This window comes from Terrapene carolina, unplaced genomic scaffold, assembly GCF_002925995.2.
Source record: "Terrapene carolina triunguis isolate 2854851 unplaced genomic scaffold, T_m_triunguis-2.0 Scaffold84, whole genome shotgun sequence".
Taxonomy (NCBI): domain Eukaryota; kingdom Metazoa; phylum Chordata; order Testudines; family Emydidae; genus Terrapene; species Terrapene triunguis.
Genome location: NW_020664435.1, coordinates 11,418,937 through 11,432,751, shown reverse-complemented (window position 1 = coordinate 11,432,751; position 13,815 = coordinate 11,418,937). Strand labels below are relative to the sequence as shown.

General features: G+C 39.0%; 1 protein-coding gene across 4 annotated transcripts in view; it reads right to left on the bottom strand.

Moving 5' to 3' along the window:
- TBC1D5 (TBC1 domain family member 5) overlaps nt 1-13,815 on the bottom strand; it is a 472,654-nt gene that overhangs the window by 163,298 nt on the left and 295,541 nt on the right. The gene's annotated exons all lie outside the window — the stretch shown is intronic.

Below are 13,815 nucleotides of genomic sequence, written 5' to 3'. Positions count from 1 at the left end.
TCACAGGGCTTTATTGAGTCCTGTTACAATCTTATTTGCTCTTGAGCTGGTAACTAATATGTGACATTTTGTACAAATCTGACAAGCCCTTTTGACAATGGCTGTGCCTAGAAGAGTAATAAACTTAAAGAACAAAGACCGGGGAGTCTTCTCTGGATGATTTAGGATCAAACATACCCTTTCTCCTTTTGCTTTCAGAAGTAAAATCTGTGCAATCCAACTCATTCTTTCCTATTTAAATACTTTGCTTTTTCTTAAAAAATAAATATACAGCTATTATGTAATGGATGGGCACTGATATACTATGGTGATGTGAGTCAACATTAGGACTTACACAAATTTTAACTATTTTATCATTTTAACATATGAATTTTTCCTCTCAAAGAATTCTCATCAGAATGACAGTATATTTATTGTCACTCTAGTCATTTTTACATTATATATTTAGATTTGCATATTGCTGAGCTGCTTATTATTATTTTTAACATAGGACCGCGCAAAAATATTCACATATGACCAAAGGTTTCCTGTATGTGCAGGTAACAATTAGTGACACATTGCACATGTTGGAATTGACAGAATAAAATCACTAAACTTTTAAAGTTTATGTATTGATCACAGAGAACACTCCCAGTTAAATTACCATAAACCTCAACATCACAACAACTGCTAATCCAGCTAATAGGAATTAAGAGACATAGAAGATACATAATAAGCATCTGGGGGATATGGAATTTATCCCACGAGTGTAGTAAAGAGCTCGTAATTTAAGAGTGCCAAAGCCCAAGTGCATCATGAAGGTCTTTCCTCACAAGTGACATTAATTGCATATCCCACAGATGCTTATTATGTATTCTATTTATATCACGGAAAAGAAATATATTAATTTAAAATGTAAAGGTTTAATACCGTTTAAGTGTAATGCAACACAGCTGCTTTGTGACATCACAGGGCATGCTGAAAACTGCAGCACAGAGCTATCATGTAAAAGTGTATTTTAAACACAGAAGACATTAGGGCATGTGTTTCAGTGGGACATCAGCACCCCTCAGATGAATAGTGAAGCATGATGCACGACTAAATGCTTTCATATGCTGGATGTGACATTGCCTCAAAATGAAAGTTGTCCTCACTAGTGTAACTGAAATAATAAAATGGAGAATTAAAACTACTTTTAAAATAATTTATTTTTAAAGAAGTGACTCCACGAATTAAATACGCTGAATAACATCTAGAATTGAAAAAGTCATCAAAGGTCCCATTATCCTTTCTAGTGTTCAGTGTATATTGCACACACTACTTGGATATAACATTGTCGTTGACATTTCTAGAAATTAAGAGTTTTGTATGCCTGCAAAATTTCTGTTGTAACCATCCACCTTTTCTGATGTCTGATTGGGTCATTGTGAATGTTACAATGAATGAGTCATCAAACGTCAGGAAAATATCTGGCCCCCTTCACTTACCCGTCCTACTGTAGACTGACCTGGTTCTTTGAACTATGTTCGTGGCTTTGGCTCTTAGAACATGGCTCCCCTACGTTAACATTTCCTAAGATGCTTTTGAAAATTCTTGATCCAGCATACATCAGCAACAGAGAAGATACTCAAGGTGAAAGCTCTTGAGCGTCAGCTTTGCAAGAACAAAAGCTTTTTCACTGAAGTTTGCACAACTCCTGCGGATGTTGAGAAAGGGATCTTTCACAAGTTCAGTGAAAGTTAATGTAACACACCCATTCTAAATGTTAGCACAAATTTATGTTACTGCTTTCAGAGCAGAGTTCTTCCTCTTGCTCTCTCAATGTTCACAATGATGCATGATTATTCCACTCACCAATATGCAATGCAAAAAATATTAATTGACTGCAGTCATACAACAGTCTTCCTATTGGACTCTATATTATGGAATTATAATTTGCCAGTTTATTAGCTATTAAGATTACGGTACTCACTTATCTTATTTATTGCCTTACTTTTTTAATAAGGCTAAAGTATTATTTACAAGAGCTCTACTCCTTATTATTTTTCAACTTTTGAATTTTCCTAGCGTCATACAAGTTAGAAATGAAATAGACCTAGTAAGTGATCTAGTGCACTCATCAACCAGTGCAGCATGTTTCCCTCTGCATTTATATGTATTTTTTCCAATCTATTCTTAAATGTTTCATATGATGAACTTTCATCAATTCCCTTGGGAGACTATTCCACAGTCTAACAGATCTTATAGTCAGGAAGTTTTTTCTAACTTGAGAGTTGAACCTAACTTTTTTCTCCATTTTCTAATTTAATACAATTACTCCTGATTATGTGCCTGATGCTGCAGTGAATGAATCTCCTCTGAGGTGAGGAGCACCTTCAACTCCTAGTTTAGTCAATGGAGGGTTGAGGGCACTCAGCACCCATGCAGTTTTGGGCTCATGTGCTATCCTGAATACTTTCTCTCCCTCCTTAATGTTTACACCTTTCTAACATTCGTGCTATGTCACTGCTTAGCATTCACATACTATTCTTTCCAGTCAAGTCAATTCCATGAGCTTCTAATCATTTTTATTTTCTTTGCAGAACTCCCTCTACTTTTCTATTCTTCCCCACCTCATCTCAGAAGGGGAGATACACACATTTGGTTCAAGCACAGGGAGAATGCATTATCCATGAAAGGCAGGTGTGCGCTGGGGGGGAGCCCATGCCTGAAACCCCCCACAGCTCAACGACTGGACAGGACCCTTGGACCGGAGAAGGGGATGAACTGTTCTCGAGGAAAGGAGAATGCACGCCCCAAAATGCTGGAGCTGACTGGCCCCCGTGCTCCCCGTTCCAACAATTTAAACTTTTCCTCAGATTGCAGGAGCCCTTTGCTTCTTCAGCTGCCTTGACCTCTCTTCCAATAAGCCTAGCCTGTGAGCTGCATTTCCAGGTTGCTGTAGGGGCGAACAATTTCCTGATTTGGAGATCAGGAAGGAATTTTTTTATATTGGGCCAAATTGGCTGACGTATGGAGGGGTTTTCACCTTCCTTGCAGCATTATGAAGGCATGATTGGGGTAAAGAAGACTAGGATTTAGAAGTCTAATACTAAGAGCTAATACAGGAATTTGTAGTTTGTCGCAGCTGATGGCTGGTGTCCAGTGAGGATACAAGTAAAATTGATAAATGAGACTCAGCATTTTCACTGGGGGACCCTGTGCTTGTAAGGAGAAGGGGAGACCTGAAGTCTTCATAGACCAAAGTCCCCCTTGGTACTCTTTACCAACCTCACAGGGATGGGAAAATATGTGGACTCAAAAGTGAGCTGAGGCCTGGAGGATAGGCCAAAGGGACTATCCAGGGTTATTGGTTATATGGATGAAGGTCTGTAACCTGGCACTAGACCTAGTTAAATGCCTGATATTTGAGATGAGTGGGCATACACCTCCCCTCCCCACTGTTACGTTACTAAAGTTGCAGCCTACGACTTAAAATCCCAGAGTCTGTTTTTCTCCTGCATGTCCTGCATTCTCCTGCATGTCCTTTCTGGTAACGTGATGCTCACAACTGAAAGAAATACTTCAGGTCTGTTTGCACCAGAAATGTGATTATGAAGCTGTGAAGCTTCTAAGTATGCAGCCTGAAACTGTTTAGACCTTTTTTGTTCTTATTACAGAGCAAATTCATTAGACACACAAGGTGGGTGAGGAATTATCATCTCACCTACCTTGTTTCTCTAATATCCTGGTAACAACATTGCATAGAGCAAACTCATGTCTGATTTGCTATCCACTGACATCTAGAGTTCAGATAATCTCCTTGAGGAAGTAATGTCTATTAGGAAAGCTTACTTCACTGATAGGAAGTTTAATGACCAAAAAAATATTCATACATGTCCTTTCTAAAGTATTGTACTGTAGTACAAAATACCACATAATTTCTGCTCAGGGAAGAGCAGTCACATAGGGAGAAAATAGTCTCTCTGATAAGCGGGCCCTAAGGCCATTACACGGGTCAGAACCAATACCTTAAACTTCCCCTGGAAGCTAGCAGTGAGATCATAGAACACTGGTGTCATATCCTCACAGCAAGAAACAGCACTAACATGGGCCACCACATTCTGCATTAGCTTAAGCTTCTGAATGGACTTACAGCTCAGCCCCACATATCGTGCACTGCAGTCAGTCTGCCCTAGGACTAAAGACAGGCACAAATCTCCCCAGCAAAAAAGAAAAGATTGCAATCTTTTGAACAGACTGACTCAGATGGAAAATCAGAGACTATGAGACCTGTTATTTGATAATTTAAAAACTGTTGAGTATCTAAGCAGACCTTCACACTGTGATAGTAAATGATGGACATGTACCTGAAATCAAGAGGGCTATATCATTTCCAATTGCTTTCCCAAAGCCACCATAATAACACAGTGTTTTCAGTATCTAACCTAAACAACATTAACATCTCCACTGGATAATATCATATGAAAGTTAGTCCAGGTGTTGCACAATGTTTTGATATCTGTTTGGACCATATTCTTTGAGCTGAGTGTGCCCTCATGTTAGTTCCAGACACTTGTCTGTTATAATTTCTCTGGATGGTGTGTTAGTGGGATTCACTGCATTATGGGTCTATCTGAACTCCATTATTCCAGAGAGCAAAGGACCAATGGGGATAGAAAGACTATTTCTTGTTCCCCTGGTCAGGTCCAACTAGAGGACTTCCATACATGATATTATCATTCTTAATAGCTGATGGAGATATATGATGGAGACCATCATTCCCAGGAGATAAAGGAGGTATCAGATGTAGAAAATGAATCCTTTGAGCCTCACTTTGTGTGAGAGTCCCAGGAAAGAATTAAGATGGGGATGGTTTTGGTGGATAGGCCTTCATGATGCCTCTCAATCTGAGTTAACCTTGCTCCTTTCCTTTTTGATACTTGTTTCCACAGCAATGACTAAGACCGATTGTTCTGGGTGACCTAAATTCCCACACAAACAACACTTCTGCGCTACTTCCTAATTACATGGCCACCAGGACGTATACGGGAATGTCCTAGGGGGACTTCTGGCTTTGCACACAGCAAGCTATCTTCTGGATCTGTATTTCTGAGTATGGTTTTGGGAACCTCATCATGAACATAATGAAGTCAGAAGCACCAACACCATTTGGGACAAAAGCTAGTAATTTCATTGGCCCACCCTCTTGGAACAGTTTGATTTTAAATGCCTCTGAAGAGGAGTACTGTTCATCTAACAGATCATTCTGTCAATAGTCTTTGAAAGATACAATGGTTTGCTGTCCTTGATCATCAATACAATTGCCTCTTAAGGCCCTCTGCCTCAGGGCAAGGGAGTAATATGCTTCCTGCAAGAAGTACTGCATAACAAATGGGCAGTCAAATTCTGTTTCCAGATGATTCTATAAGTTCCAAGCTTTATAGATAGCTTTGGACAAGTGAATTGCGAGGGAAAATTTAGCATGCTAGTGGCAGATGTCTCATTTGAATCACACCTATTGTAACATTAAACACTATGTTGTCTTGTGGTAATGCACGAAGTGAAGAATGTTTTCTTTGCTTTCATCATAACATCCATAAAGTCCTGGTCACTGGAGTTGTTCAGTGTGGTGAATAACCTGGTTAACTGGATGTCTCCATTATGTTACAGATTTATGTATTTCACATACTTTTCTAAGGAAGTTGTGGATAAAATCAACCTTATTTGAGCCAAGCTTTTTGTCCATGCTCCATGGGTGCAGAGTTGTATGATGAGAATACATAATTTTAAATTCTTCAGTCTCTAAATTGTGTTGGCAGTATATTGCCATACTGTTTCTCCTTTGTGCAGTTCTAGCCCTAAACCTACCATCACTATTTTCATGTAAACCCATGTTTTATTAGAAAGAATAAAGGATCTCAGAGACACATCTTTTAGTCTTCAAAAGTATTGGCCTTTATCTAAGAATTGATAGCAGGATACAAAAGTGACTGTCCATTCCTGTGTGGTATACACGGTGCTGACACTAACTTGGAGCCCTATACACACTGAGAATTATTTTCCCAACAGTCATTCAAGCCACCTTCTAGTGGCTTTTTTACTACTCATTTTTATCCTAAGTTTTCTAGACTGTAATTCCCTCTCTTCTTGAAAGAAAGAAAATAACAGGAGTCAGAGCAAGCAGCAATGATTGATCTAAGCAGTTGAAATGCACAAATATACAGTAAGGTTAACAAAGGACAAGTGTATATCTGATTCATGACACCCTGATAAACATTGTAAACAATGCTTCATGAATTCACTGTTAACGGATTCTCTCCCTTTACTGTTCCGCCTTTATAACTGTTGGTTAGCTTAAATCTTCATATTACAGTAAATTGAACCTATGGCAGCCTTCCATATCTCTCGGAATATTAAATTCATCCTACAAGCCCATGCGTCAGAAGCTATTCATTCCCCTTAAATCTACTGGATTACAATGCTTAGATATGTTTCATATTGCCAAGTTTGTTTTTAAAGACATTATGACAAAAGCCAAAATGGAAGCTTTCTTGCTATGCTTCTTCCTCAAATACAGACTTTCCCCTGTACTTCAAACGGGAAGCACACCACCTGCATCAAGGAACAATATAATGACAAATCTGCATTCCATCCTCACAGCCACCCAGTACTACTCATTATCATCTCAGCACATAATTATGTAGCAAGAGAATAAAAGACAGATGAACACTTTCCACTCCTCACCCAATCTTTCATTCTCTTTATAATGTAGGCTTCTAACATTGCAGACGCTACAGTAGGAAATCTTAAGTCTAAATATATACAGTTTGTGAAGGTGGGGGAAAGATGATATAAGCTAAAACGTATCAGACTATCATTTCCAGTCTAATACACAACAGCACAAGAAAATGTAAAAGAACAAAAGGCACTGTTTCAATCAAAAGAAATGCAAACTTTTGGAGAAGCCCAAGAAGCAGTGAGGATATCAATCATTTAAGAAAACTAAAAGCAGGTAGTTTGGGTTTAAAAACAAAGAAATGAATTTTACAGAACTAACTGGCTCTTATTTGTTGCTCCAATAAGGTATTTAACTGTGATGCTTCAGGAATTACCCACATTTATTTGCATAAAACAAAAATAAGTTACATCCACTGATTGTGAGGAACCATATAACACAACTTCAAGAATAGATAAAGAACCTCTATTTGAAGTAGTGAAAAGCTACTCAAGACAGTCCCTCCCACATCAAAATAAAATACAGCTTTCCAAATGACCTTCAGATGTACTTCTCACCTTAACATTTACTTCTGCATTTGTAACTTCCTTACTACTACTGTTTTGCTATTCAAAAGATGCTTGACAGAACAAGTCCATAAACTCTTAGGTATTAAAGTTAATATCTGATCCAGCTCACCCCCCCGCCCCCCAAACCCATTTTAGATCCCTGTGAACTACACTTACACATGGTTTAATCTGTGGGCCTGGCAGAGGATTATGAATTTTCCTAGAAAGACATGTGGGCATAATTAGCATAAACTCATTCTACAGGTAGGTCAGACTAGGGATTATAAAGTACTGAATATGCTTTCTAAAAGCTTCCCTTTTACATGCAAAGCTCTGCCTATTTCAAATAGTAAAATATTACAGGACAAATTCAACCCAGGAAGTCAATGAAAGTTGTGCTTACTTAGTCTAGGACAGAATTTAGTCCCAAATACTTAGAAATGTGGTTTTTCCTTTGCTGGACAAAAGTTTGCATTTGCTTAGTTTTTAGTATACCATTACTTGATTTTTATATGTTAATTTGTTTCAGTACCAACAGACAGATTAGCTGGCTTCTCTATTAACTGCACAGTGGATCAAATTTGTTTTTATTGTAATTGCTGTCCAGCTAATTGATCATTGTGGATTAAAACTATAGAGCAACCGTAATTGATTTGGACCATGCCATAGACTATTTCTCTTCTTTTTGGAGGGGGAGTATGAAGGGCATAGGTAAAAATCAAGGTGTTTTGGCTTTTCCTTGAAGAGGACTGATGCCTGTGGTTACATTTTCAGGACACCACCAAAGTTATCTCCTAATGTGATGACTAGCCCCTCCAGTGTTGCACACTGTTAATTTTTTTTCCTGGATGCAGTAAGTAATACATATATTCCTTTACTATATTAATGAAATTCTTTAATTTCATTTCTCCCTCCCAAGAGTGATACAGTTAGGGGAAAGAATTCTGGCTTGTACTGAGGTGGCATGAGAGAGAGAGAGAGAAACAGGTGGATGCCCTACAGCAGAGCTCATAGCAAAGCAGCTAATAAAAATAGTAGTGGAGCTGCACAGCTGCTGTTGTCTTTTCTGTAACACAACCTTTCTAATGCTACCTACTGATCTATGCTAATGACTGGTGTCAAAAGTTACCCTATAAACTTGCTACTACTACGCTCCATCAAAAATATTTTTTGCTACCATGTGGCTATACTGGAATATATTTCTAATATCAACCTACAGTGCTTGAATCTGAACCTCACACTGCAGTGCCAACAACAAGCTATCCTAGCTATCTGACTGATCTTCATAAAGTGGAACCATGGGGGGGCAAAGACATTGGCACATACTGTTCTGAAGAGAGCTTTTTCTGTGCTTAGACAAAACTGTCATGAAATATTTATAAACAACTCTACACAAGCTTTATATTTGTATGGATGTGCTTATACAGAATTTGTTTAACCAATATGATATTGGTATATAATCTGCCTTCAGTGTTATGATGAAGAAGCTTCCAAATATAAGCCAATGGTGTCAATTTTCTCTTAAAGAAAGCTTTTACACTCAGGACATGTGGCACTGTGTTTGTGTGTGTTATTTGTTATGTATCCATATGATAAACATTAATATCACCTGGTGGCGGTTATTGCATGCAGCTTCTTGAGAATTTCACTCAGTTCAATATTAATATATGTAATTCACTCTGAAACCCTTATTACATGAAACAAACTAGTTGTAAAAATATTATGTAGTAGTATCTTTTTTAATTTATTCATCATATTTTAAATGAAATGTAAAATAATCCTCTAGTACAAATTACTTTAAATGGAAGAAAATGCCCCAAAAACCTTGTCTTTTTAAAAATTTCCTTTCTCAAGTTGAGAATACAGCCTGGCTTTAAGTTGACACTGGAAACACTGCCTGTATAAGAAGCAACAGAATGGTTTTGCAATAATTATTTTGCACTTTAACATGAATTAGATGTAAGGGTCAGAGAAATTAACATTTAAATACCATTTAATCTAGGACATTAATCATCGTTAACCCATCTAATTCTACAATTAAACTGAATATTCAATCTGTCAACCTCTCTAAGTATCTAATCCTTTTATTCAGATTTAACAATTTTTTTTTTAAATTTAGGGGACGTTTATTGTCTGGAAACCTGTCATTGAACTACCAATGTAATCAATTCACAGTTTTATTTAAATATATTTTTGTACATTTTACTTTCTAACTACAAAATAGTCAAATGAGACATAACTGAGACAGATTCATTTATTTTGTATTGTATACTCAATGTGTAGAATCACCAGGAACGTTAAACGGCCTTATCCGGACACATACTATTTAAAGCGTTAAAAACCCCAGAGACACGGGAAATAACTCATGGGGTTAATGAGGAGTTAAATAGCCTTTCACTTTTATTTTGCTCATTCAAACCCAGCCCATGTTGGTAGTTGCTGAAAAATTATCTGAAGGATGTGCAGTGGCCTACTATATATGAAATGAATTGATGGTCACATTTCACATAGTAGACACGTGTCCATTTGGCACCCATTTTGGGCATCCGAGAGATAAAAGACTAAATGGACATGAAAAGCAAACTAGCTTATCACACCTAAATGGTGTTTTCTTTTTGGTCAGCATCGATTCTCAATGGTAGGGTACAGGAACACAGGTCCCAATGCCGTGGATAAAAAAAAAAAAAAAAAAAAAAAAAAATCAGTCTCCCTTTTCGCTAATGGCCAAATTCTCTGTATATTTAATACAATCCAAAGAAATATCACTATTCTGGCTACAGTAACTCCTCGCTTAACGTTGTAGTTATGTTCCTGAAAAATGCGACTTTAAGCAAAACGATGTTAAGCAAATCCAATTTCCCCATAAGAATTAATGTAAATGGGGGGGGGCGGGGTGGTTAGGTTCCAGGGAAATTTTTTTCACCAGACAAAAAACTATATATTTTTATCTATCTATCCACACACACACAAATATATATATGTATATACACACACACACACACACACACACACACACACACACAGTAAGTTTTAAAAAAACAATTTAATACTGCACACAGCAATGATGATTGTGAAGCTTGGTTGAGGTGGTGAAGTTACAGGGTGGAAGAGGGAGGGATATTTCCCAGGGAATGCCTTACTGCTAAATGATGAACTAGCACTCGGCTGAGCCCTCAAGCGTTATCACATTGTTGTTAATGTAGCCTCACATTCTACAAGGCAGCAGGAATATAGGGAGGGGAGACAGCATGGCAGACAGAGACTGAGACACACACCCTGTGTGTGTGTGGGAGAGAGAGAGAGAGAGAGAGAGAGAGAAAGAGAGAGATGCACATTGCCCCTTTAAGTACGCTAACACCACTCTAAGTACATTGCCTTTAAAAAAATCAGGAAGTTGAGACAGCAGCTGTGGCCAGCAAGCTCTCTCCGTCCTGAGCCCTATCCTGTCCCCACCCTGCTCTATATGGAGAAGAGGTAAGCGGGGGGGCAGGAGTGGGGGGGGAATACCCTGACATGAACCCCCCACTTCCCCCCTCCCTTGCACAGCAAGCAGGAGGTTCCCGGGAGCAGCTCCAAGGCAGAGGGCAGGAGCAGCACATGGCAGTGGGGGGGAGGGACAGCTGAACTGATGGCAATTGGTAGCCTGCTGGCAGGGCCGGCTCTGGCTTTTTTGCTGCCCCAGGCAAAAAAGCCTCCGGCCGCCCCCCCCCCCCCCCGGGGGGGGGGGGCGGCCGGAGCCCTGGGAGGAGGGCGGCGAGCCCCAGCAGGGGCTCCGCTCTCCCCCCGGCGGCCAGAGCGCAGGGGGCAGGGCGGCGAGCCCCAGCCGGGGGGGAGGGCGGCCAGAGTGCCGGGGGGAGGGCGGCGAGCCCGGCCGTGGCCCCGCTCTCCTCGGCGGCCAGAGCGCCACGCCACCCCCCTCCAGGTGCCGCCCCAAGCACAAGCTTGGTGGGCTGGTGCCTGGAGCCGGCCCTGCCTGCTGGGCGGCTGCAGCACAAGGAATTTAGGGGCGCGGGGAGCTGATAGGGGGGCTGCTGGTCCACCCTGGTTCTAAGCCCCCACCAGCTAGCTGCAAGGGGCTGCTCTTCCTGCAAGCAGTGGACAAAGCAGGCGGCTGCCAAGCAACGTTAAAAGGAAGCATTGCGCAACTTTAAACAAGCATGTTCCCTAATTGATCAGCAACATAACAACAAAACAACATTAACCGGGACGACTTTAAGTGAGGAGTTACTGTACAGTGAATTGTAAATATTTCCATCCTTCTACTTTTACCCCTTTAATTTGAATAAGACCGCAAGCACACACAACCCACTAACGAACCTTTCCTCCCATAAATTATTTTCATCACTGTGACGTAATTTGTCCTAAAGATATCATGGAGCTTGTAATGCAAGGTCAAATATCCCTGGTCCCTCATTCCAGCAAGCCATATGGTATGGACAAACATAGATATTGTTGATTGCTGTCTCAAATAAAACTAGCACTAAATAAAGAAATCATCAAGCAGAACATTCAGATGCTTGATCTGAACAACAAAATTATTAGTCATACCACAAGTACTGTACTGACAGTGCTCAAGTAAACAGTTTTTTTTAAAAAGGAGGTAACCAAGTCTCATTTCTGAATATTAGCCACACAAGCAAGAAACTTTTGAGAATTAATATTAAAGCATACACAAAATCCTGACTGGATACCTGATCAGAACAAGTTTCTCTGTCATTACAAATAGAAGAATGACTGCTGCTAAATGTAAAATGTTAAAAGCAAATATATAAAGTTACATAAATTATAAACAAATATTTGTCACTTCACCTACCACTGAAACTGAAAGTATGAAAAGTTAAAGACCTGTTGTATTTGTAAAGAGACCTACAGCCTGCCGAACTCACTCTAACTGGCTATCCCAAATCCATTACTTATTACAAACCTTTCATTCTGCTATTTATCTTATCTCCTTCCTCTTGCTCCTGCACCACTTTAGTAGAATATTCCCAGGGTTGTGCATTGTGAGATTTAAATTACGGTTAAATACTAAACCAAACCCCCTTTGTTAGTAAACACTTTTTGCAACTAATTTAATCGAAGTGCTCTCATGAGCCCTTGATGTAGTTACCTTACTTAAACTGGAAATGTAAAGTAATTACTACTAATAGTTAAAATGACTAGAAATGTCTCCTCTAGCTCAAAAAACATTAACCACAACACAAAATTTGGCATTTGAGGCAGTCAACTTGTGCACAACTGGAAACCATTATTCAGAAAAGTGCCTATCTGACAGCACTAGAGGCAAGAATAATTACAATATGCTCACATTATTTTTCCTCACTTTTTTCAAGTACTTCACACTGAATCAGATCTGCTAGAAAATCTAGTCCACTCCCTTGCCAATGCTGGTTTGTTCTCTAGGATACGTTTTGTAGAGCTTTGCCCAGCCTAGGTTAAAAGTGTCCTAATTGATGGGCTTTCACTGCTTCCATAGATAATTTTACAGCTTAATACCTCCCTGTCAAGAAAGTTTTCTTGACATTCTCTGAAGCTTTCCTTTTTTAAAGTTTCATCCCACAAGCATAAAGTCTCCACTCTTTCTACCTCTGTGTGTGTCACCTGAGAACACATTGCTCTTTTATTGTTGCCACATTGCACCACAAAATCACATCTACTTTGCCTTCCATGTTTACTCCTCACCATTACTAAGTTTCAGGTTTTGCCTTGCCCGTGTATATCTGTGTTATGGATTAGTTGTGTCCCAACATATCAGTTTGTATTCTTCCAAGTTGTTTCTTATTTTCCTTTCTATCCATATTTCTAAACTCTCAAGGTATGTGAGCATTATTTTTCTGTCCTCATTGGTACTTATACAACTTTCCAATTTAGTATGATTTGTGAAGTTCAGTAAAGAACTGTCTACCTCTTCTTCCAGATCATGAGTGAAATTATTAAATAAAATGAGACCCATAAGGTATCCCAACTAGATAATCTGCCCTGTTCCCAAATTTTAACACCTTGTCATTTACCTTTCCTTGTTTGCAGCCCCTTCAGACAATTTTCAATTTACGTGATAGGGTTCATATCACGGCCCATTTAGCTTAACTTTGCAAGATTATGCGGGAGATTGTATCAAAGACTTGACTAAAGTCTAAATATATTTATATTATGTTACAAAATTAGTAGATGAAGGTAATTTTTTAAAAAACAACCAGGTGTGATAAAATCTGTTCTTTATAAACCTAGGCTACTTATTGTTCTCAGTTCCATTATCCTCTAGATCTTAAATGAGTATGTTTCTTAATATTTCTTCCATTTTACTATAGATTCAAGTTAGACTTCATCTTTAAAGATCACAATATAACCTTAACATTTTTATAAAACAGATATTCTACTAACCTTGATAAATCTGCAATATTCATATCCAAGGAAACAACACGACAGAGCCCAACTTAAGGTAAAATTGTTAGTCAGCATTACTTACAACATATTCTCTTATGGCAACTGTATACATGGGTTCCCAACTGTCCCATGTATACAGAATAATCAAACTGAACTTCTACATTTTAGAAAACTGAAGCTGTGTGA